Genomic DNA, 24,761 nt, shown 5'->3' with positions numbered 1-24,761 from the left:
CTATGCTAAAAGAAATGAGGAGGGATTGGATAGCAGATGATGAGGGAACAAAATGATAGGAATATATCAAGGTTTCAGGACCATAATGAGCATTATTACCACTGGAACATACTGAGAAAATACCTACAGGATACACTGAGGACATAGCCACAGGGACACACTGAGAAAATACCTACAGGGACACACTGGGACCTTAGCCACAGGGATATATTGAGGACATAGTCACAGATACATACTGAATACATAGCCACATAATCACAGGGGTACACTTAGGATAGAATCACACAGATACACTGAGGACTACCCAGAAGAACATACTGAGAACTTAGCCACAGGGGCACACTGAGGATGAGCACAGGGGTATACTGAGGACATAGACACAGGGGTAGACTGAGGACATAGACACAGGGGTATACAGGACACAGGGGTATACTGAGGACATAGACACAGGGGTAGACTGAGGACATAGACACAGGGGTATACAGGACACAGGGGTATACTGAGGACATAGACACAGGGGTAATCTGAGGACATAGACACAGGGGTAGACTGAGGACATAGTCACAAGGGTAGACTGAGGACATAGACACAGGGGTAGACTGAGGACATAGACACAGGGGTATACAGGACACAGGGGTATACTGAGGACATAGACACAGGGGTAATCTGAGGACATAGACACAGGGGTAGACTGAGGACATAGACACAGGGGTATACTGAGGACATAGACACAGGGGTAAACTGAGGACATAGACACAGGGGTATACTGAGGACATAGACACAGGGGTAAACTGAGGACATAGACACAGGGGTAGGCTGAGGACATAGACACAGGGGTAGACTGAGGACACAGGGGTAGACCGAGGACATAGACACAGGGGTATACAGGACACAGGTGTATACTGAGGACATAGACACAGGGGTAAACTGAGGACATAGACACAGGGGTAGGCTGAGGACAGACACAGAGCCATAGTGAGGACATAGACACAGGGGTAGACTGAGGAGATGAGCACAGGGGTAAACTGAGGACGTAGTCACAAGGGTAGACTGAGGACAGAGACACAGGGGTAGGCTGAGGACATAGGGCCATAGTGAGGACATAGACACAGGGGTAGGCTGAGGACATAGACACAGGGGCAGACAGAGGACATAGACACAGGGGTATACAGGACACAGGGGTATACTGAGGACATAGACACAGGGGCAGACTGAGGACATAGACACAGGGGTAGACTGAGGACATAGACACAGGGGTATACAGGACACAGGGGTATACTGAGGACATAGACACAGGGGTAGACTGAGGACATAGACACAGGGGTAGACTGAGGACATAGACAAAGGGGCAGACTGAGGACATAGTCACAAGGGTAGACTGAGGACATAGACACAGGGGTAGACTGAGGACATAGACACAGGGGCAGACTGAGGACATAGACACAGGGGCAGACTGAGGACATAGACACAAGGGTAGACTGAGGACATAGACACAGGGGTAGACTGAGGACATAGTCACAAGGGTAGACTGAGGACATAGACACAGGGGCAGACTGAGGACATAGTCACAAGGGTAGACTGAGGACATAGTCACAGGGGTAGACTGAGGACATAGACACAGGGGCAGACTGATGACATAGTCACAAGGGTAGACTGAGGACATAGACACAGGGGTAGACTGAGGACATAGACACAGGGGCAGACTGAGGACATAGTCACAAGGGCAGACTGAGGACATAGACACAGGGGTAGACTGAGGACATAGACACAGGGGCAGACTGAGGACATAGACAGGGGTAGACTGAGGACATAGACACAGGGGTAGACTGAGGACATAGACACAGGGGCAGACTGAGGACATAGACACAGGGGCAGACTGAGGACATAGTCACAAGGGTAGACTGAGGACATAGACACAGGGGCAGACTGAGGACATAGTCACAAGGGTAGACTGAGGACATAGACACAGGGGTAGACTGAGGACATAGACACAGGGGCAGACTGAGGACATAGACAGGGGCAGACTGAGGACATAGTCACAAGGGTAGACTGAGGACATAGACACAGGGGTAGGCTGAGGACATAGACACAGGGGTAGACTGAGGACATAGACACAGGGGCAGACTGAGGACATAGTCACAAGGGTAGACTGAGGACATAGACACAGGGGTAGACTGAGGACATAGACACAGGGGCAGACTGATGACATAGTCACAAGGATAGACTGAGGACATAGACACAGGGGTAGACTGAGGACATAGACACAGGGGCAGACTGAGGACATAGTCACAAGGGTAGACTGAGGACATAGACACAGGGGTAGACTGAGGACATAGACACAGGGGCAGACTGAGGACAGACACAGGGGTAGACTGAGGACATAGACACAGGGGCAGACTGAGGACATAGTCACAAGGGTAGACTGAGGACATAGACACAGGGGCAGACTGAGGACATAGTCACAAGGGTAGACTGAGGACATAGACACAGGGGTAGGCTGAGGACATAGACACAGGGGTAGACTGAGGACATAGACACAGGGGCAGACTGAGGACATAGACACAGGGGCAGACTGAGGACATAGTCACAAGGGTAGACTGAGGACATAGACACAGGGGTAGACTGAGGACATAGTCACAAGGGTAGACTGAGGACATAGACACAGGGGCAGACTGAGGACATAGTCACAAGGGTAGACTGAGGACATAGACACAGGGGTAGACTGAGGACATAGACACAGGGGCAGACTGATGACATAGTCACAAGGGTAGACTGAGGACATAGACACAGGGGTAGACTGAGGACATAGACACAGGGGCAGACTGAGGACATAGTCACAAGGGTAGACTGAGGACATAGACACAGGGGTAGACTGAGGACATAGACACAGGGGCAGACTGAGGACATAGACAGGGGTAGACTGAGGACATAGACACAGGGGTAGACTGAGGACATAGACACAGGGGCAGACTGAGGACATAGTCACAAGGGTAGACTGAGGACATAGACACAGGGGCAGACTGAGGACATAGACACAGGGGTAGACTGAGGACATAGACACAGGGGCAGACTGAGGACATAGACAGGGGCAGACTGAGGACATAGTCACAAGGGTAGACTGAGGACATAGACACAGGGCCATAGTGAGGACATAGTCACAAGGGTAGACTGAGGACATAGACACAGGGGCAGACTGAGGACATAGACACAGGGGCAGACTGAGGACATAGTCACAAGGGTAGACTGAGGACATAGACACAGGGGCAGACTGAGGACATAGACACAGGGGCAGACTGAGGACATAGTCACAAGGGTAGACTGAGGACATAGACACAGGGGCAGACTGAGGACATAGACACAGGGGTAGACTGAGGACATAGACACAGGGGCAGACTGAGGACATAGTCACAAGGGTAGACTGAGGACATAGACACAGGGGTAGGCTGAGGACATAGACACAGGGGCAGACTGAGGACATAGACACAGGGGCAGACTGAGGACATAGTCACAGGGGCAGATTGAGGACATAGACACAGGGGTAGGCTGAGGACATAGACACTGGAGTACTGTGTTAGATATAATAACCAGGGTGTACTGAATAACACAGCCGCAGATGACTGTACTGAAAGCCAAGCAAGTCAAGGGTATACCAAGGGAAGTGCAGCAGGGACATAATTGCAGTGCTTTACAGTGGGAGTTAACTACAGGAGATTACTTAAGAACATAGCTACAGATTAATACTAAGAAGCCAGGGTTCAGGGACTTCTGAGAGAGAGACCACACAGTGTGGCTACAAGAGCATATTGAGGGGCATAAACAAGAAGGTCCATTGAAGACGTAGCTAAGTGAGTATACTGAGTGGCTCAGGTACACAGGAATCTTGAGGGACAAGCCTGCAGGGGTTTACTGAGGAACAGTGGGATGTGGAAACAGAAAGATACAGAGGGGCAGTGCTTCATGCATAGAGTTAGAGAGCCATGGAGTACTACAACCCATCTAGTATATGCTGAACTCTTAATATACTGGTTATAATGTACTGGTTAGGCGCAGGAGTACATTCAGCCAGAGACTCATTCCACCGAGATGCAACATTGAGCGTCATAGGAAGTCATTCCTACCTGTGGCCATCAAACTTTACAACTCCTCCCTTGGAGTGTCAGACACCCTGAGCCAATAGGCTGGTCCTGGACTTATTTCCAGTTGGCATGATTAACTTAGTATTATTTAATTATTTATGGTTTTATATTGCTATATCTCTTCACTATTCTTGGCTATTGCAGCTGTAACGAAACCCAATTTCTCTCGGGATCAATAAAGTATGCCTGTCTGTCTGTCTAATCTGCCAAGTCCTAGCTACCTGCATCTGATCATTGCTCTCAATACCCCTTCCATCCACATACCTATTCAAATTTCTACAACATTGAAATTGGACCCATATCCACCATTTCCACTGGCAGCTCGTTCTGCACTCTCACCACCCTCTCAGTGAAAAAGCTCCCTCTCAACTTCACCTTTCTCCTTTAATCCATGTCCTCCAGATCTCATTTCACCCAACCTCAGTGGAAAAAGCCTGCTTACTTTTACCTTATCTATACCCCTCATAATTTTATATACTTCTATTAAATCTGCCCTCATTCTCCAATGCCCTCGGGGAAAAAAGTCCTAACCTTTTGAACCTTAACCTATAAATCAGATCCCCAAGTGCTGGCAGCAACCTTGTAAATGTGGCGTAGACTGAGGGGCATGAGGGTATCTCCGAGGAACAAGGCTGGAGTGAACCTCTGAGTGACAGGACTCCAGGGAAATGCTGAGGACACTAGATATGGAGGTTATTCAGGGTCAGGACAAGGAGACACTGTCAGAGACTAAGCTGTATCAAACTGACAGTTTCCAGGCTTCAATGCCCAGCAGAGGGTGGATGCAACAGTTGGTGTGAAAATAAACATGGATCACAATTTCATGATGCAAAATACTGAAATAACAAAAATGCATTTCCTCACAAGTTCAGTTGTAAGTCAAAATCCTACATAACGTAGTGGGCACGGCCCAGTTCATCATGGGGAGAGCCCTCCTCATCACGGAGTGCATCTACATGGAGCACCCATGATCAAAGACCTGCCCCCACCCAGGGCACTAGTTGAATGCCCAAGTTAGTGTGGTCTTCCACATTATTTATTAAAATTATTGAAATTATTAGTTAAAATTACAAGTCTCAAATCCCTGTTTAAAATAAGACTGCCTGCTGCATGCAGACACATCTCAGATATTGTGCACCCTCTTTGGTCCAGTAACCTAGAAAATGACCCAGACTGATAAGGACTGATGAAACCAGATTTTGAGAAAGGAATGAAGCCACTGGTGTAAACATCTCTTTTTACTACATGCAATCTACAGAGGTGCATCATTGTACTAAAGTAGTTACATTAAAGACAATTGCTGTTTTAATCTCCAACCTCCAGAAGAATGAACTTGTGAGTGATTGCTGTATTAGAATAAGATGTGAGGTATTATGAACTCATGTTAACATGCAGACGATGACATCCAATTATGTCCTGTACATGTGTGAATTTGATTGAGAGGGAATGTGTGAGGAAGGAGAAGAAGAATACAAGAGCAAACACAGAATAATTAATGTTTGCACTATCCTGTTTTTGACTGACAGTCTCAATGATTCAGAATGGAAATGAGCCCAAGAAAAGTCAATCAAAGATAAATTGTCATCAAAGTAGGTATATGAGACACAAACATTGAAAAAGATGTAGAAAAAGAAAATCTAGGAGGAGGGAATAACCAAATGAAAACAATATTTACAAAAGGTTAAGGAGAGACAAATGTTTACCTCTGGAATGCTGATGAATTGGAAAGTAGCTGAGATGAAAAGTAGGCAGAAGTAAAAAGAGCAACTTTGCAAATGAGAGAATAGAGGGAAGGAAGAACAGATAAAATTCTCTTAATCAGCTCACAAGCAGAAATGTGGAGTCACAGCTTTGAAGAATGTTATTTTCAGCCATTGCTTCTGCTGTGGTAATTGTGCTGCATGGTGCAATGTAAGACCATAAGACATAGGAGCAGAATTAGGCCATTTGGCCCATTTCATCATGGCTAATTTATTATCCTTCTTAACCCCATTCTCCTGCCTTCTCCCCATAACCTTTGACACCCTAGCTAATCAAGAACCTATCAACCTCTGTTTTAATTATACTCAATGACTTGGCCTCCACTGCCACCTATGGCAATGAATTCCACAAATTCCCCCTGGCTAAAGAAATTCCTCCTTATCTGTGTTCTAAATGGATGTCCTTCTATGCTGAGGTTGTGCCAAATTTATCCACTATAGAAAACAGCCTCCCTATATACACTGTCACACCTTTCAATATTTGATAGGTTTCATTGAAATCCCCCATCATTCTTCTAAATTCCAGAGAGTCCTCATATGTTAACCCATTCGTTCCTGGAATCATTCTTGTAAAACCTCTCCAATGCCAGCACATGATAAGGGGTCCAAAACTGCTCACATAACTCCAAGTGTGGTCTGACCAATGCTTTACAAAGCCTCAGCATTACATCTTTGCCCTTATATTCTAGTCCCCTCAAAATAAATGTTGACATTGCTTTTGCCTTCCTTACCACTGACTTGACCTGCAAGTTAACTGTTAGGGAATGCTGCACGAGGACTCACAAGCCCCTTTGCACTCAGATATTTTGAACTTTTTCCCCATTTTGAAAATAGTCTATGTCTTTACTCCTTCAACCAAAGTGCATGACTATACATTTCGCTACACTCTATTCAATATTTGCTTATTCTTTGCCTATTCTCCCAATCTGTCCGTCCCACTGCAGACTTCCTGCTTCCTCAACATTTCCTGCCCCTCCACCTGACTTTGTTTTGTTCCCAAACTTGGCCACAAAGCCAAGTCGTTCAATTGAACTGTCGTTCAATTTATTGACATATAACATGCAAAGAAGCGATCCTAACACTGACCCCTGTGGTACGTCACTTGTCACAGTCACCAGAAAAGGTCGTCTTTATTTCCTCCTGCAGCAGAGTACTGTATCTTTTTGATGGTCCATTTGACAGATCTGTTTAGAGGAAAATTTTTTTTTCAACTCAACTCTAAAGGAAGACTTTTCAGGTAGATCACATTCTGCCAGGCACAGAATAAATTCATGAGTCAGATGGTTTTTAACACGTGGTCATTGAAAACTATAGTAGCAATGAACAATTTATTGAACAAGAATAAAGTTGATTCATTAAAGACGAGGAAGCAGTTGAAAGGGAAATGGGAGAAGGCATTACTGCCAGATTCAGTTTTGGGAAAACATGTCTGAGTAAACCAACAGACAAAGAGTGACTGGGATGTATGAAGAAGGAACTTCAGAATCAGAATATGGCTTACTACCATTGGCATCTGTTGTGAAAATTGTTGTTTTGCAGCAGAAGTACATTGCAAGACATAAAAAATGACTATATGTTATAAAAACAAATACATACTGCAAAAGAGAAATAACGAGGCAGTGTTCATTCAGAAAGTTCATGGAGAAGAGAAGAAACTGATTCAAGAATATTGAATGTGCTTTTTCAAATGACTATATGAGGGTAAAGCAGTGGATGTTGTCTATATGGACTTCAGTAAGGCCTTTGACAAAGTTCCACACAGAATGTTAGTTAGGAAGGTGGCTAGATGGGAGATGCCAGAGAGTAGTGGTGAATAACTGTTTGTTAGGTTGGAGGCCGGTGACTAGTGGTGTGCCTCAGGGATTTGTACTGGGTCCAACGTTGTTTGTCATATACAGTCGGCCCTCCTTATCAGCGGATTCCTTATGCACTGATTCAACCAACCGCAGATTGGGAAAACCCAGAGGTTCTCTCTCCAGCACTTGTTGTTTGAGCATGTACAGAATATTTTTTCTTGTCATTATTCCCTAAACAATACAGTATAATGACTATTTACATAGCATTTACATTGTATTAGGTATTTTAAGTAATCTAGAAATGACTTAAAAGTACAGGCAGCCCCAGGTTATGAACGAGTTCTGTTCCTGAGTCCGTCTTTAAGTCGGATTTGAAGTCGGAACAGGTACATCTGGTATTATTTAGCGTCAGTTAGTCAAACATTTTTCTTAGTATGTAGTACATATTTTACCTTTCTATGCATATAAAACATTTAAGAAACATACGTATTTCAATAATTAATCCACTGCATTGTTTTGTAACAATTGTAGCTTTCATCGGGGCAGGACCTTTCAAATGCTCCATTAAAATTGTTCTGATCGTTGACCGACTGTAGCCTAACACTTTTCCAATGACTGCTGGCGTTTCACCTCTTTCTAATTGCTTTATTTTTCCCACCTTATTTTCAATTGCGATCGTGATTATTTTCATGAACAGGAACACTGCTGATTCAGATCAGCGCCAGGTCCTAATGTCGAACATACGGGGACATGATAAATAAAGTCTGGGGTTCCGTTGGGTCCTAAAGACCACCGTACTGAGATAGGTTAAATAAGGGACTTGAGCACCTGCGAATTTTGGTATCCGTGGGGTGTCCTGGAACCAATCCTCCACCGATAAGGAGGGCTGACTGGACATTAATGATTTGGATGATGGGGTGGCAAATTGGATTAGTAAGTATGCAGATGAGGTGGTGTTGTGGAATATGAAGTTGGTTTTCAAAGCTTGCAGAGAGATTTAGGCCAGTTAGAAGAGTGGGCTGAAAGATGGCAGATGGAGTTTAATGCTGATAAGTGTGAGGTGCTACATTTTGGTAGGACTAATCAAAATAGGACATACATGGTGAATGGTAGGGCACTGAGGAATGCAGTAGAACAGAGTGATCTAGGAATAATGGTGCATAGTTTCCTGAAGGTGGAATCTCATGTGGATAGGGTGGTGAAGAAAGCTTTTGGTATGCTGGCCTTTATAAATCAGAGCATTGAGTATAGGAGTTGGGATGTAATGTTAAAACTGTACAAGGCATTGGTGAGGCCAAATTTGGAGTATTGTGTACAGTTCTGGTCACCGAATTATAGTAAAGATGTCAACAAAATAGAGAGAGTACAGAGAAGATTTACTAGAATGTTACCTGGGTTTCAGCACCTAAGTTACAGAGAAAGGTTGATGTGGAGTGTAGAAGGTTGTGGGGGGACTTGATAGAGGTATTTAAAATTATGAGGGGGATAGATAGAGTTGACGTGGATAGGCTTTTTCCATTGAGAGTAGGGGAGATTCAAACAAGAGGAATGAGTTGAGAGTTAGGGGGCAAAAGTTTAGGGGTAACACGAGAGGAAACTTCTTTACTCAGTGAGTGGTAGCTGTGTGGAACGAGCTTCCAGTAGAAGTGGTAGAGGCAGGTTTGATTTTGTCATTTAAAAAAAAATTGGGTAGGTATATGGACAGGAAACGAATGGAGGGTTATGGGCTGAGTGCAGGTAGGTAGGACTAGGTGAGAGTAAGCGTTCGGCATGGCTAGAAGGGCAGAGATGGCCTGTTTCTGTGCTGTAATTGTTATATGGTTATATCTCCTCCTTAGAGGGTATGTACCAGACAGTGAGAGTCCCGCAATGGAGTAGTGGTTAGCATAATTGCTTTACCATGCCAGTAATCACCAATCGGAGTTTGATTCCAGCTGCTGTCTTTAAGGAACTTGGATATTCTCTCCATGACCACATGAGTTTCCTTGGGGAGCTCAGTATTCCTCTCATGTTCCGAACGCATGTGGTTAGAGTCAGGGCAAGTGAGTTGTGGGCATGCTATGTTGACATCGGCACACACTGGCAAAATTCCAGCATGATCCTCACATTGTTGATTGCTATATGTTTTGATGTTTCATTGAACATGTGATAAATAAAGCTAATGCAATCCAATGTGAAGTGTTTCACAGACAATTGGAGTCCCTATTGTAAACATAGCTACTAATTTGCACATTGCAATTCCCTGCAGATGTTGAAGCTGTACAAATCTGAAACACAAACAGTAATTACTATGAATACCCAGCTTGTCAGGACATGCTTGTGGTAGAGGAACAGAGCTAACCTTTCAAATCAGAGACTCTTTGTCTGAACTTGAAGTTAGAACAAAATGGGTTCCTGATGGACTGACCAGCCTATTTTCATGCTGAGACTGACGCCATGACAATGTGGCAGACCACCTGAGGCCATTTTGTAAAATCAAAGAAACCATGTTTGAGATGTTTCTTATAGCTTGTAAGTATTGACTTAAGATTGTAGACCCAATAATTGAACGTAGTCAAGGACCAGAGGGCATAGCCTCAGGCCAGAAGGACCTCCCTTCAGAACAGAGATGACAAGGAATTTGTTTAGCTAGAGGGTGCTGGATCAGTAGAATTTATTGCCACAGACAGTTGTGGAGGCCTGGTCATTGGGTATACTTAAAGCAGAGTTTGATTAGTCAGGGCATCAAAGGGTACATTGAAAAGATCAGAATCAGAATCGGGTTTATTACTGCCATCATGTGTTGTGAAATTTGTTATCTTAGCAGCAGCAGTTCAATGCAATACATAATCTAGAAGAAAAATATAATGATAGCTAAATAAGTGTATTACAGTATACATATATTGAATAGATCAAAAATGGTGCAAGACAGAACTACTGTATATTAAAAAAGTGAAGCAGTATCCAAGGATTCAATGTCCATTTAGAAATTGGATGGCAGAGGGGAAGAAGCTGTTCCTGAATCACTGAGTGTGTGCCTTCAGGCTTCTGTACCTCCTACCTGATGGTAACAGTGATAAAAGGGCATGCCCTGGGTGTTGGAGGTCCTTAGTAATGGAGGCTGCCTTTCTGAGACAACGCTTCCTGAAGATGTCCTGGATACTTGGTAGGCTAGTGCCCAAGATGGAGCTGACTAGATTTACAGCCCTCTGCAGCTTCTTTCGGTCCTGTGCTGTAGCCCTCCCCCAATACCAGACAGTGATGCAGCCTGTCAGAATGCACTCCATGGTACATCTATAGCAGTTTTTGAGTGTATTTGTTGACATACCAAATCTCTTCAGGCTCCTAATGAAGTATAGTCGCTGTCTTACCTTCTTTATGACTACATCGATATGTTGGGACCAGGTTAGATCCTCAGAGATCTTGACACTCAGGAACTTGAAACTGCTCACTCTCTCTACTTCTGATCCCTCTATGAGGATTGGTATGTGTTTCTTCATCTTACTCTTCCTGAAGTCCATAATCAGCTCTTTCGTCTTACTGACATTGAGTGCCAGGTTGTTGCTGTGGCACCACTCTACTAGTTGGCATATCTCACTCCTGTACGCCTTCTCGTCACCACCTGAGATTCTACTGACAATGGTTGCATTATCAGTTAATTTATAGGCGGTATTTGAGCTCTGCCTAGCCACACAGCTATGTGTATACAGACAGTAGAGCAGTGGGCTAAGTACACACCCATGAGGTGTGCCAGTGTTGATCGTCAGCAGGGAGGATATGTTATCACCAATCTGCACAGATTGTGGTCTTCTGGTTAGGAAGTCGAGGATCCAATTGCAGAGGGAGGTACAGAGGCCCAGGTTCTGCAACTTCTCAATCAGGATTGTGGGAATGATGGTATTAAATGCTGAAAAAGAAGAATGGGGTTGAGAGGGATAATAAATCAACAATGGTAGAGCAGATTCTACACCTATGTCTTATGGTCAATAATTCCAACCTCTCACTTCAGCATCATCTTTTAGATTTTATATTTCTGTGTTTTGAAATATCTTTCTATACCTTTTTATAACCACATCACTAATTAGTCAGAGGGATCACCATTGGCCATGACCTTGGATTCATAATCTCAGTAGAACATCTCATTGACTTGACATAAAGAAAACAGCTTTTAATAAATGATCTTCATTATGGCTGTTATCCACTTAATACCTCCCACTTTGGCTTAGTTTTAGGCTGTAAGTATTTATGGACACGTATAACAGTCTTTAGGATTTATAGAACAATCATTTGTAGCTCTGATGTACACTTTATCTGTACTTGTATGATTGATGCCGTTTCGCTTTGTGATTCCCTCCATCACAAACTCATGTTTAAAAAATGTCTTGTTCAGAATCAGAATCAGGTTTAATATCACTGACAGATGTCATGAAATTTGTTGTCTTGTGACAGAAGTACAGTGCACTACATTTAAGATGACTGTAGATTACAGTATGAAATATATATAAGAAATTAAATTAAATTAAATGCTGTAAGTAGTGCAAAATCATGGGCAGCAATGCTATTAACTTTAACTGTTTCTTGACCGTATAAGCAGGCTTTATTCATCTTCTGCTTGTTAAGCCCATCGCCCCTACTGGGCATGGGCAGCCCACCAGAGCCCTCTGTCCTAGACATAGGACATAGGAGCAGAATTAGGCCATTTGGCCCATCAAGTCTGCTCCGCCATTCAAACATGGTTGATCCTTTTTTCTCTCCTCAGCCTCATTCCCCAGCCTTCTCTTCATAACCTTTGATGCTGTGCCCAATCAAGAACCAGTCAAGCTTTGTTATAATTACATCCAATGACCTGGCCTCCACAGCTGCCTATGATAATAAACTCCACAAATTTACCACCCTCCGGTAAAAGAAATTTCTTCGCATCTTTGTTTTAAATAGACATGCCTCTAACCTGACGCTGTGCCATTTTGTCCTAGTCCCCCCCCCCCCACCGTTGGAAATATCCTTTCCATGTCTACTTTGTCTAGGCCTTTCAACATTCAAAAGGTTTCAATGAGATCCCTGCTCATCCTTCTAAATTTCATTGAGTACAGACCCAGAGCCATCAAACATTCCTCGTATGATAAACTTTTCAATCCCAGAATTATACTTGTGAACCTCCTCTGAACCCTCTCCAATGCTAGCACATCTATTCTCAGATGAGGGGCCCAAAACTGTTTGCAGTACTCAAGGTGAGGCCTCACCTGTGCCTTTTAAAGCCTCAGCATCACATCCCTGCTCTTATATTCTAGACCTCTTGAAAAGGAAGCTAACATTTCATTTGCCTTCCTCACCACCAACTCTACCTCCAAGTATTCTGCACAAGGACTCCCAAGTTCCTTTGCATCTCAGATTTTTGGATTTTCTTCCTGTTTAGGAAATTGTCTGCACAATTATTTCTACTACTGAAGTGCACACCCATGTATTTTCCAACATTGTATTTTATTTGCCCCTCCCTTGCCCATCCTCCTAATCTGTCTGTCCTTCTGCATCCTACCTGTTTCCTCAACATTTTCTGCCTCTCCGCCAATCTTTGTATCATCTGCAAACTTGGCAACAAAGCCATCCATTCCATCATCTAAATCACTGCTATGCAGCATTAAAAAAAGTGGTCCCAACCTTGCGGAACACCACTAGTCACTGGCAGCTGACCAGGAAAGGATCCCTTTATTCCCACTCGCTTCCTCCTGCCAATCAGCCAATGCGCTAACCACGGCAGTAAATTTTCCTGTCATGCCGTGGGCTCTTAACTTGGTGAGCAGCCTCATGTGTGTCACCTTGTCAAAGGCCTTCTGAAAATCCAAATATACAACTTCCACTTCATTCCCCTTTATCTATCCTACGTGTAATCTCCTTAAGAATTCCAGTAGGTTTGTCAGGCAAGATTTTCCCTTAAGGAAACCAAGCTGACTTTGTCCTATCTTGTCCTGTGTCACCAAGTATTCCATAACCTCAGCTTTAGCAATTGATTCCAACATCTTCTCAACCACCGAGGTCAGAGTAACTGGTCTATAATTTCCTTTCTGTGCCCTCAGGTGTTCCAATTTTTTCAGCTCCTTCTCTCTTGTAATATTAACTGCACTCATTTTTCTCCCCTCATACCTTTCAACATCAGGCACACTGCTAATGTCTACCGCAGTGACATTCTCATTTTGTTCATCTGACATCTCCTTGGCCCCCAAGGAGATTATTATTATTGGCCCTCAAGTTATTATTTCTCTGGCCTCATTTTCTAGCATTCCTATATCCACTTTATTTTCTCTTATTTTTTACATACTTGATAAAGCTTTTAGTATCTACTTTGAAGTTGTTTGCTGGCTTGCTTTCATATTTCGTCTTTTCCCTCCTAATGATTCTTTTAGTTGCTTTCTATAGGTTTTTTTAAAGCTTCCCAAACTTCTGTCTTCCCACTGATTTTTGCATTGTTGTATGCCAGCTCTTTTGCTTTTACATTAGCTTTGGCTTCCCTTGTTCAGCCATGGTTGTACTATTTTACCATTTGGGTATTTCTTTGTTTTTGGAATACATCTATACTGCGCTTTTCTCATTTTTCCTAGGTTCTCACACCATTGCTGCTCTGCTGTCATCCCTGCCAACAGCTCCTTCCAATTTCCTTTGGCCAACTCCTCTCTCACCACTGTAATTTCCTTTACTGCACTGAAATACTGCTACATCAGACTTTACTTTCTCCCTGTCGAATTTCAAGTTGAACTCAATCATATTGTGTTCACTGCCTCTTAAGGGTTCCTTCACCTTAAGCTCCCTCATCACCTCCAGTTCATTACATAACATCTAATTCAGTATAGCTGATCCCCTAGTAGACTTGACAGCAAACTGTTCTAAAATCTCTCTCGTAGGCATTCAACAAACTCAAGTCGTTTGGGATCCAATTCCAACATGATTTTCCCAATCAACCTGCATGTTGAAATCTCCCATAGCTACCATATCATTGACTTTTTGACATGTCTTTTCAATATCCTGTGGTAATCTATGGTCCACGTGCCAGCTACTGTTGAGAGGCCTGTATATGACTGCCATCAGGGTCCTTTTACCTTTGCAGTTTCTTAACTCGACCCACAAGGATTCAACATCTTCCGATCCTATGTCACATCTTTCTACTGATTTGCTACCTTTCATTACCAGCAGAACCATGCCACCTCCTCCATTGACCATCCTGTCCCTCAGATCCAATGTGTAACCCTGGACATTTAGCACCCAACTACAACCATCTTTCAATCACAATTCAGTGATGGCCAAAACATCATAACTGACAATCTGTAACGGTGCAACAAGGTCATCCACCTTATTTCTTATACTTTGTGCATTAAGATATAACACTTTGAGTACTGCATTTGCATCCCTAATGCACTGATACTCACCCTGCTGGCTGTAATTATGTACTACCACCTGCCTGTCCTTCCTGACAGTCTGACTGCACGCTATCTTTGCTTTTTTACCATCCATCCTATCCTCAGTCTCTTCTCTCTGATTCCTACACCCCCGCACCCCCCCCCCCCGGCCAAATTAGTTTAAACCCTCCCCAACAGCTCTAACAAACCTGCCTGTGAGAATATAGGATCCCTTCAGATATGGATGCAAAACCCATCACTTTTGAACAGGTCATTCCTCCCCCAAAAGAGATCCCAGTGATCCAGGAACCTGATGCTCTGCCCCTGCATCAGCTTCTCAGCCACACATAAATTTGCCAGATCATCCTGGCATATGGCACAGGCAGCAATCCAGAAATTACCCGGGAGGTCCTGTTTCTCAGCTTTCTACATGGCTGTCTAAAATCTCCTTTCAGGACCTCTTCGCTTTTCCTTCCTATGTCATTGGTACCAATATGTACAAAGACATCTGGCTCCCTCTCCAAAATGTTGTGGACGTGATCTGAGATGGGATACTTGTTATTGAGGAGAATGGTCACAGGGGTGCTCTGTGCAGGACTGAAAGAAGATCGATTGGCCCTGTGGATTCCACTTTCACTATGTAGTTTTATACATCTGAAAGTCCTTCCTCCCCAAGGGTTAAGGTCTTTGGAGCTTCTGTTGGCATTTCTGTAGCTCTGGCTTTTTACAAGGCTTAATTGTTTAGGATTAAAACTTGGCTCCTATTACATATCCTCTGCTGGTATCTCAGCCAAGAATAATTAACCAAATGCAGGTAAGTTCCAACCTTTTGTGACTTGGTGAAGTATCAAATGCATCTGCCCCAGTTTCACTAGGGGTGCTGGTGATGGTATAGATGATGTTGGAGAGATTTGAGTGGAAGGGAGAGTGCTAGCTAAGAACTAGGAAGGAGCAGGTGTGGCTGCTAAGCACAACTGATTGTGTTTTCCAAGCTTGAGATATCAGTAAATAAACAACTTCTAACATGTGCTGTTCAATGAATCGATAACTTCCAACTAACAGACTAAAGTAATCATCAGTTAACAAATATTAGGCAATAGTATTTGGCTGGTACAGGGTGACAAAAAATGAAGAGTTAATAAATTATTTTAGACAGCTGATCAATTTGAGCTGTTTGACATGACAGAAAAAAAATTAATGATATGCTAACTGAAGTACAAGAATAACGATCAATATCCAATTTTAATTTGAATGAAATACTTGAATTAATGAATTTTTCACAGCTCTTAACCAATTGGCCGGAACTAATAAAGCAATATAGACAATAACCTGTCTCAAAAGTTTCTAATTAATCACTCTCAATAAGCATTTGCCTTGTAAAGTTCTGCAAGCTCCCTCCCATTTGCATAGTTTCATTGTGACTGTTTTACTGCCATGGAGAACAGTGACCTCACCTCTACCTTTGTCCTGTATGATGTCTACAGTTTTCACAAACCTGGAGTTCATCTTTTTATCCAACTTCAGTTTGGATATTGTCTCCATGTACCAATAAACCCAGATTGCTGGTATTCTCTCAAGGAGGTACAGGAGCCTTAGGTCTCACATGACCAAAGGTCAAAGTAAATTTTGTTATCAATGTACATATATGTGACCATATACAACCATGAGATCTATTTTCTTGTGGGCATACCCAGCAAATATATAGAATAGTAACTAGAACAAGATCAATGAAAGGTTGACCAGAGTGCAGAAGACAACAAACGATGCAGATGTAAATATAAATAAACAGCAATAAATAATGAAAACATGAGATAATGAGATGAAGAGTCCTTAAAGTGAGAACAGTAGTAGTGGGAACATTTCACTGATGGGACAAGTATGTTTCGTTATTGTGGCTTTCTGAAGATTTACAAAAAAATTGTTATGTAGGCCTAATTGTTTAATACTGTTGTGCAGTGTCTTTGGAATGACACCAGTTGTAGATATTACTGTTGTGACAATGTATACGTATTCATGTTTTTTTCTTCTAACTTCCTTCTCTCATTCAGTACATTTTTCCGTTTTTTACACTTACTGATTTCTGTATGCTATGTGTGCTTGGAATGACTATATCTATTAAGTAAGTTGTCCTTACTTGTTTATCTTGTATTATTATATCCAATTGGTTATTACGGATTGTTCTATCTGTAATAATGTAATGGTTGTAGTATAATTTGTGGTGTTCTGACTCTAAAACCGGATCAGGCTTGTTTTTGTAGTGACGTAAGGTGTCGTTTATGAGTTTGCACTTCAAAGCAAGATTTTAGTGTGTGATGTTTGGCACTTAATTGTCCCCATGTAAGTAATCAGATTGAGTTACATTGCTGCAGGATCCTGTAATGACTTGGATTGTTTGTGGTTCCTCTTGGCATTTCCTACATTTAGTGTTTTGAATTTGTTGGTCTTCTATTATGTAGTTTTGATAATTGATTGTGTTAACCACCTGGTCTTGATCTGCCACCAGGGAACCCTTCTATTTCTGGAAAGAGGTTTCCAATTCTGAACCAGGTGTTCAACCTTCCTTGTCAACATCTAGTCTGCTCGGATCATGGGGATGTCTTCCATGGAGGGTCATGCTTTTCCATTGGTTAACTTTTTCTTCTGCAGTGATAATTTCTTTATTTTTCAGGGTTGTGACTTTCTTTTTAAGTTTAGTGGGTGTGTACTTATCAGAATTACATAAGCTCAATTGAAGTGTTCAATCCTGCTTTTGCTGATGAAAATATATCCTTAGAAGTTTTATCTGACTGTTGCGCAATTTTTTAATGACTGGTATTCCTTTCCTCCTTCTATCCTAGGTAGTGTTAATCTAAGTGTGACGAAGTGCACATTGTGTTTTCTAATATCTGTCATTTCAGTTCTTACTTTCCTTTATTATGTTTATATTTTTATCGTTTTCTCAGTTCAAGCTGGCAAAACCTGAGGTACAGGCATAGCCAAGCACATTCATTGCTAGGAACTTTCGGACTGTTCTAGTGGTGTTTATCAATAACAGCTTTCTAGAGATTCACATGAATATTGCTGTGTAGGCCCAAGTGTTTAGTGATTGTGTAGTGACTTAGGTACACATGCTTGTTACATCAAATATCTTTTCAGCTAATCACGTGGCAGCAACTCAATGCATAGAAACATTCAGACATGGTTAAGAGGTTTAGTAGTTGTTCACACCAAACATTAAAACGCAGAAGTAATGTGATCTAAGTGTCTTTGACCATGGAATAATTGTTGGTGCCAGATGGGGTGGTTTGAGTATCTCAGAAACTATTGATCTCCTGGAATTTTTGTGAACAATAGGGTTTTTTCAATAGGTTTCAACAGGTACATTTGATGTCAGAGAAATGTGTACAATATACATCCTGAAATTCTTTTTCTTCGCAGGCATCCATGAAAACAAAGCAGTGCCCCAAAGAATGAATAGCAGTTTAAACATTAGAATCCCAAAGCCTCCCATGCACAAGCAGCAAGAAGGCATCGATCAACCCCTGCGCCCACCAGCAAAAGCATCGGTGCTCTCCGCTAAGCATTCAAGTGCACAGCACAGCATCATTAAAGACACAGACTTGCAGTACCCAAAAACTACACGTTCATCCGATAATTCAACATATCACAGGTTCTCTCTCTCACTAATAAGGGAAAAAGAGGTGTCCCCGCTTCACAGCGAGAGGGGAGGCATAACAAACAATTTGCTGATTTTCAATGTTAAAAGTCTGTTGCATCACTGTTTCTGAGCTCTGTGCTGGACAGTCAGCACCTAAAAGGGGCAGCTGTCTGCGCACACAACCTCCGGCAGCTAATCTGCTGATCCTGTTCTCCTGTGATGCTTCAGTCAGGGGAATGAGAAACAAAAAAAAGTATCGAGTGAGCATAGTCTTATGGGCAAAAAGCACCCTGTTAACGAGAAAGATCAGAGGAGAATGGCCAGACTCGAAGTCCTCAGTAATTCAAATAACTGCACATACAACAGTGGTGTGCCGAAAAACATCTCTGAATTGTTATGTGTGCTGAACAAACCAGATGGAAATGGGGTCCAGTGCTGACCCCCCCCCTCCCCCAGGAACTATGCTGCTAATGAGAGATAGGGATGAAGAACAGAGGTAGAGGCATCTGCTACAGATAAGACAGAGGGAGAGAGAGAGAGAGAGAGAGAGAGAGACGGATGATTTATGTAATATGGCTTCTTCACTGATTATTTACCTTTTGCTACAAGGACACTTCTTTGCTCGTTAACATTCTTGCTGAGACAGCAGGGAGTGGACTAGTTTGATGGACATGGACATGTGCAGTTGATGAATGGGTGATACCCCGTCAGTGGGGATAAAAGATGGGTCTGGGGAGACACCCACAGACACACCGGTGGACACTGAAAGAGTGTTGTGCACCCACAGGAAGGTGGGGGCCTGGAGGATCAGTTCAGGAGAATCGATCCGGAGCACAGTGGATGAAAGCAGACCGGTGGGGACTTGTGTGTGTGTCCGCCCTTGCCTGGGTGACGTCCATCACTGAAGAACGGTCTAGCCTGGAACAGAAGGGTCATAATCGGTGACTCCAACGGTACAACAGAACAAGAAGATGACAGAAGGTTTGCATGCTGCAGCTGCTCATCTCTTGCTCGCTCTCTCTGTCTCTCTCTCCAACATTGCATCACAACAACAACTACCTCAGCATGAACTGAACTGAACTCTATATTTTCTTATGACAATTCATTTACCCCTAGACTTTGATAGAGGTTGGTTTTGATTCTTATTCCTGCACTTCTGTATTTATCATTGCTAACCTGTTTTATATGTATATTGGCATTTTTGATACTGTATTGCTTAGTTTACTAATAAACACCTTTAGTTACAGTACCACCAGACTCAAACGTATTATTCCATTTCTGCTGGTTTGTTAACCCAGTTACGGGGCATATAGCAAATTGGGGCCTCGTCTCGGGATTTGATTACCAAATTCGGAGGCCAGTGAGTCAGGGTAGAATTCCCTTATCCGATCTGGTTGTGTGGAAAACCAGAAAAGTAACCAGCAGAGACAGAGATTGAAATCTTTTTAAGGGAACCAACTTCGGAGGCATTAGAGGATGCCAGGAAGTTGGAATTGTTGAATATTGTGAGACGGTTGAATCTCTCAGTGGTGAAACCGGCGACGTGGAAGTCGGCGGTACAGAGAGCAATAGCCACGTATTATGTATCCCAGAAGGTGTTCCCGGTAGAAGTGTTGGAGCTGTTCCCTGAGAGTAAACCAGACGGGGGTGAGCTCCAGCTTCAGCTGGAAAAATTAAGTTTGGCTGAGGAGGAAAAGAAAAGGGAGCATGAGCTCCGGATAAGGAAGGTGGAGAGGGAAGAAGCTGAAAGGCAGAGGAAATAAAGGGAGAGAGAGAGGCAGTTTGAGCTGGAAAAAGAAAGGTTAAAGGCATCGAGGGGAGGGGACCAGGCAGTAGACCCAAACAGGGGGTTTAAGATTGGTCAGGAGGTTAAATTGGTACCCCCATTTGAGAAGATGGATGTCGATAGGTACTTCCTCCATTTTGAGAAAGTTGCTATGCATCAGGATTGGCCGAAGGAGAAGTGGGCTGTTCTGTTACAGAGTGTACTCAGGGGAAGGCTCAGCAAGCCTATTCGGCATTGTCTATGGATGACGCTAAAGATTATGATGTAGTAAAAAGGGCTGTACTGAGGAGTTACGAGTTGGTTCCAGAGGCATACTGGCAGAAGTTCCGGAATTTGAGAAAGTCGTGGGACGGCACGTATTTAGAGTTTGCCCGTGAGATGCAAACGTATTGTGAGCGTTGGTGCGCCTCGAAAGGGGTCACTGGGGATTATGACAAACTGCTACAGTTTATGCTGATTGAGCAGTTCAAAGGCTGTATCCCTGAAGGTATGTGGACCTATGTAGATGAGAAGGAGGCAGAGACTCTGTCTGCGACTGCCAAGTTAGCAGATGAGTATGCCTTAACCCACAAAATAAAATTTTCCCTAAATAAGAGCTACCAGAGGGGTAGTAGGGACGGTAGAGAAAGCCCACCGGCTAAGTCAGAGAATAAGCCGGGAACTAGTGGAAAAGGCAAGGAGGAGGAAAAGCAGGCTGGCAGGAAGCTTCCCAGCTTTATGTGTTATAATTGTGGGAAAGCGGGCCACATAGCATCTAAGTGCTTTGCTCTGAAGAAGGATGACAACTCCAAATGGTTGCATTGAGCCAGTCAGCAGCTTGATGAGGAGGGCAAGGTTAGATAGAGCCCAAGAGGGGCATGAGAGGTTTATTTTGGAGGGGATGGTATCTGTGAAGGAGGGAGAAACCCCAGTTCCCGTGTGGATCTGGAGAGACACTGGGGCTGGTCAGTCATTGATTCTAAGGAAGGTGTTAGAATTTGGTGCTGAGACCGAGACTGGGGAGGTAAATGTGATAAAAGGTATTGGAAAAGGGACTGAGGCCGTACCTTTGCACAGGATATTTCTGAAATGTGACCTGGTATCTGGACCAGTCGAAATAGGGGTGCGGTCGGAACAACCAATGGACAGTGTGGACGTCCTACTCGGTAATGACCTTGCAGCTGGGGATGTGTACTCAGCAGTGAAGCTGACGAGCAAGCCTGTGAGTGCCGAGGACCCGCCCATAGATCCCAAGACTTATCCCGCCTGCGCAGTAACTCACAGCATGTCTAGAAAGGCGGCAGAGGCAGGAACGAGTTTAAATGAGTCCAGCATTGATTTAGCTGAGATGTTTTTACCAGCATTGTACCAAGAGGGGTTAGAGGGTGGTAAAGTGGAGAATAGTGGAGCTAAGGAAAGCAAGGGAGACGAAGCAGATTTAGTGTTGTCAAGGAACGGAATTTTGAACCTTGCCCATAAGATACCCCTCATTTTGGAATGAGGAAGGAAATTATGGAGGCACAGAGCCAAGATGAGAAACGGATGTGGCAGCTAGAAGGTCCAGGGTTGGACACGGATGATCTATCTGGCTTGACAGAGCTGTTTGCAGTTGAAGAATTTAAGTGTGTTCCTGATGATGTAAGGGCAGTCCTAGATGAAAAGGATGCCGCTACCTTGAGGGAGTCTGCTGGGTTGGCAGACAAGGTTGTCTTAAACCGCAAGGTTGAGTTTACTCCGGAGGGGAGTTGCCCAGAGAGTACCTGGGAGGATCAGGGGAACTTGAAATTTGAAAGGTGGACTGGTATTGAGAGCCTAGGAGAGGCAGGTGACCCATTGGCCTGTGTGCAGGTTGAGGAAGTACCTGTGGATGCACAGGGCATGGAACCTAGTGTTGAAGATAAGGAAAAGTCTGAGGGGTCTGATTTAGTTGAAAAGGAATGCACTCCTTTTGGGTCAGATGGACTTGGTTCAGTGAAGAAAGGGTTAACCCTGGCACCGGTAGAAAGTGAGGATTCTCAGTCACTTGTGTTAACAGTTAGTGATGAGATGAAAGCTGCTGAGATTGATATTATTGAAGATATTGAGGGAAAAAGAGTAACTGGTCTTTTGAATAAAGGAAATTTAAAGTCGGGTTTGGTTTCAGAACTGTTGACCAAAGGGAAGGGACCATTAACTAAACAATGGTTTGTTAACAAGGTGCCTGCGAATCAATTACAGTTTGTTTTGAAATTTAAGGATAAACAACTTGATGTTGTTCAAGTATGTGATTTGGAAAGGCAGAACTTGAAGTGTTGTTTTGACCAAGAGGGATAACCTGCTTATCAGGACTTAAAGATCCTGAAGTTAAAATTAATGAGTGGTGTGGAAATTCAGCAAATGGGCTGAGTTTGGAAAACATTGGTGATACGCTAGCCCCAGTGAAGGGAGTCTGTGAAGGCCTAATCTGGGCTGGCGAGCCAGCTAACCGCGTGGAAAAGGGGCAAGGGCTGACCAAATGCCATTTTGAATAGCAGGATCTGGTTTTGTGGGAATTTGACTTTTTTTTAGACGAAGCTTGTGAAAGATAAAGACAATATCATAGTAGATTGACTGAATGTTAAGTTTAAAAGTAAAATAGAGATTAGTATTTGCACAAACTTCTGTAATGTACTGCATTATAATCACACTTTGTAATATACACCTCAGCGAAGAGTTAATTCCACTGTTGAAAAAGAATTACTGGCACTTATCCTGGCGTTACAGCATTTTGAGGTCTACATTTGTTTGGCACAGAAACCATTGATAGTTTATACCAATCACAACCCCTTGGTATTTTTGACTGACATGAGGAATAAAAATAGGCGGTTATTAAGTTGGAGTCTGTTGTTACAAGAATTTGATATTAAAATACAACATGTAAAGGGGACTGACAATGTAATTGCTGATTGTTTATTCAGGTGTTAATTTGAAATTGTATCTGTGTTACCCTGTTGATTAATGACCACTTCTGTATTATATCAGATTCTGTAATATGCCTTACTAGTTAATTTTCACCCAGTGAAAATCCTTTGAAGGGTGGGGGTGTTATGTGTGATGAACAAACCAGATGGAAATGGGGTCCAGAGCTGCCCCCCCGGGAACTATGCTGCTAACGAGAGAGAGAGATGAAGAACAGAGGTAGAGGCATCTGCTACAGATAAGACAGAGAGAGATGAAGGATTTATGATTTATGGCTTCTTCACTGATTATTTACCTTTTGCTACAAGGACACTTTGCTTGTTAACATTCTTGCTGAGACAACAGGGAGTAGACTAGTTTGATGGACATGGACATGTGCAGTTGATGAATGGGTGATACCCCTTCAGTGGGGATAAAAGACGGGTCTGGGGAGACACCCTCGGACACACCGGTGGACACTGACAGAGTGTTGTGCACCCACAGGAAGGAGGGGGGCCTGGAGGATCAGTTCAGGAGAATCAGTCTGGAGCACAGTGGATGAAGGCAGACCGGTGGGGACGTGTGTGTGTGTCCGCCCTTGCCTGGGTGACGAGTCCATCACTGAAGAACTGTCTAGCCTGGTACAGAAGGGTCATAATTGATGACCCCAACGGTACAACGGAACAAGAAGACGACAGAAAGTTTGCCTGCTGCAGCTGCTCATCTCTTGCTCGCTCTCTCTCTCTCTCTCTCCAACATTGCATCACAACAACAACTACCTCAGCATGAACTGAACTGAACTCTATATTCTCTTATGACAATTCATTCACCCCTAGACTTTGATAGAGCTTGGTTTTGATTCTTATTCCTGCACTTCTGTATTTATCATTGCTAACCTGTTTTATATGTATATTGGCATTTTTGATACTGTATTGCTTAGTTTACTAATAAACACCTTTAGTTACAGTACCACCAGACTCAAACGTATTATTCCATTTCTGCTGGTTTGTTAACCCAGTTACGGGGTGCGTAACAGAGTGCACAACAGCTCGAACCTTGAAGTGGATGGGCAGCAGCAGCAGAAGAGCATGAACATAGACTACGTGGCCACTTTGTTATGTTCAGGAGGTACCTAATAAAGTTCCAGTGAGGGCAGGTACTTTGATAATAAATATACTTTGAACTTTGAAACACATATTGGCAAAGCATTCAGCAAGCAAACAGGAAGCATTGCAAAGAGAACAGATCAGGTAACGTTTCTTCAGAATTCAACAAACATACAAAAGATTTGTTTTACCAGCTGAGTGCCCTGAGGATAAGTACTGGTTTACTTACTAATTTAGAGATACAGGTGGAAGAGGCCCCTCTGGCCCTTTGAGCTGCACAG

The 24,761-nt window shown here is 43.3% G+C and overlaps 1 protein-coding gene across 1 annotated transcript in view; it reads right to left on the bottom strand.

Moving 5' to 3' along the window:
• LOC132378075 (uncharacterized) overlaps window positions 1-24,761 on the bottom strand; it is a 172,767-nt gene that overhangs the window by 86,944 nt on the left and 61,062 nt on the right. Inside the window, exon 2 of the mRNA XM_059944796.1 lies at window positions 11,043-11,578. The gene's annotated coding sequence lies outside the window, so the exon portion shown is untranslated. The remainder of the gene's footprint in view (window positions 1-11,042; window positions 11,579-24,761) is intronic.

This window comes from Hypanus sabinus, chromosome 19 (assembly GCF_030144855.1).
Source record: "Hypanus sabinus isolate sHypSab1 chromosome 19, sHypSab1.hap1, whole genome shotgun sequence".
Lineage (NCBI taxonomy): Eukaryota > Metazoa > Chordata > Chondrichthyes > Myliobatiformes > Dasyatidae > Hypanus > Hypanus sabinus.
This window is presented reverse-complemented; position numbering and strand designations above follow the sequence as displayed.